Below are 2,273 nucleotides of genomic sequence, written 5' to 3' on the forward strand. Positions count from 1 at the left end.
ATAATAGTTATTGAAAGTTTTATTTGTTTTATTTTCAAGATCTTACAGTCAAAGGGCCGTTTGTTACTGGTTACAGCCCAGTGTTTTCACAGCAACATTAGTGGAGCAGCTCAGCTTTTCTTCTCCAGGAGAGGATGATGACGCTTCTCTGCTGCCAACAACTATTATCTTAGTGTGGTGGTTAACCCCCACAAAAGCCCTGTGGCATTGAGCTGGAATGAAAAGCTCGCTGAAGTTTCATTTTCCCACCTCTTTCTTGGGCTCTGTGCTCCGTCCACAGCTGACCCCGCTTGTCCCCTTGGAGACTGCGACCTGACACAAATCAGTGCTGATAGATGGGGAGTACTGGTTACACGGCACAGCAGAGCTGCTTCATACATGCCTCCAATTCTTCATAAATATATACATACACCTTTGTAACAGTCAGATTGGAGCATTCAAATATGAGTTGCTTCAGGATGGGTTGTCTTAAATGACACATATCTTGCCTTTGGCCTTAGGTTCTACAGTTGCCAGTAATTTAAAGGTGCAGTGTGTAAGAATAAAGTAAAATTTCCACAGTGAAATAATCCCAAACCAGTCTATTGTCTCAGTCGTGTTGGAATAAAGGTTACAGTGAAACAGATTTCATTCTTGCAGCTGGGGGGGGGGGGGGAATCCATTTTTCTTTTTTCAAAATAAAGGAAGGAGGGTCATGGCTACTGTTTACCATCAGTGAGTATAGGATGGTTGTGTGAGCTAACGATGCAATACATTTTTGCAATTGTTTATTTATTTGTCATTTGTAAGTTAACTACTGCTGGCAAAAAGCAAGAGAGTTGTTTAAAGAGTAACTGTAATTAACTGATTCCTATTGATTCACCTGTTAAATGTTTGAATTACATATTTTCTAAATATGTACAGGTGAAACTAGAAGTTTTGGAATATGGTGCTAAAGTTCATTTATTTCAGTAATTCAACTTAAAAGGTAAAACTAATTAATGAAACAGACTCATTACATGCAAAGCCAGATATTTTAAGCCGTTACATGATATAAATGTGATGATTATGGCTTACAGGTTATGAAAACCCCACTTTCAAAATCTAAGATAACTTAAATATTGTGAAAAGGTTCGATATTCTAGACTCAAAGTGTCACACTCTAATCAGCTAATGAATCCAAAACACATGCAAAGGGTTCCTGAAACCTTTAGATGGTCTCTCAGTCTAGGTTGGATTACTGACATTCTGAGTTTCACCTGTATTTGATGCTATAAAATCATGATGATTCCATGCAGGTGAGTAAGTGGAACTTTCAGCCTCACATCCTGAGAGCTCAGACTCCAAAGATACAAGATGTCCACAAGATATCATGGCTTGAATTTTTAGCTTGGACATGAAGACCCACCAGTCCCTGTTACAGTGTGAGTTCTCTATTGGGAAACAAAAAGACTTATAGTGATGTTCCATCTTTACAAAACGCCTCTGCAAACTCTTACCTAAGGTCAAACAAATCCATCACAGGAAAAAAATGCTGTGAAATAAGTGAATTTTATGCAGTGTTTGGAAACCATCTGCAACAGAAATCTCATAACTAAAGCGAAACCTAAGATTGGTGAGATATGTAAATATTTAGGCCAATAATTGCATTTTCCTCGTGAAACTTTAATTTCCCTGTTGTTTCAAAATGTTCCTGAGGAAATGTTACTCTTGGGCCAGACCAAATCCTAATTGTAAATGTGTTTGTAACCGACCACTTGTATTTCCCAGCAGGCTGAATATCTAGGCATTAGCAGGCCTACAGCAGACAGGTATGTTTACGACCCTCAAAGCAAAGAAAAAACAAATGGGGGGCACCAGCAAGAAAAAAGGATGACAAGCAGAAAGTGGGGCTAATAGAGGCTTATGGTTGCACAAAGATGAGAAGCAATAATCTATTCATGTGCAAGAGGCAGCTTCGTTGTCATGGCAACTGATATCCATTTTTATCCTCCATCGGGGGGGGGTCACACTGTCAATCTCTTTCAAAGACTATGTCAACAAGAAAAACCTTTGACGCCTCTTTCAGATATTAAAAATAACATAAAAACGGTTTAAATACCACAGATAGTCGTTGTTGGTTATATAAATCTGTGTATTTAAACAAATAACTAATCTTATCGGGTCATTCTAAAATTGCTGTGGCTAAATTACCTCTCACATTTTATTTTATTCTATTGGCCGGCATCATGATTACTGGTTTTAAAAATACAATTTTGTTTCAGTTAAACGCATTAGCTTAGTAAAACACTACA

The sequence above is a fragment of the Nothobranchius furzeri genome, chromosome 1 (assembly GCF_043380555.1).
Source record: "Nothobranchius furzeri strain GRZ-AD chromosome 1, NfurGRZ-RIMD1, whole genome shotgun sequence".
Classification (NCBI taxonomy): Eukaryota; Metazoa; Chordata; class Actinopteri; order Cyprinodontiformes; family Nothobranchiidae; genus Nothobranchius; species Nothobranchius furzeri.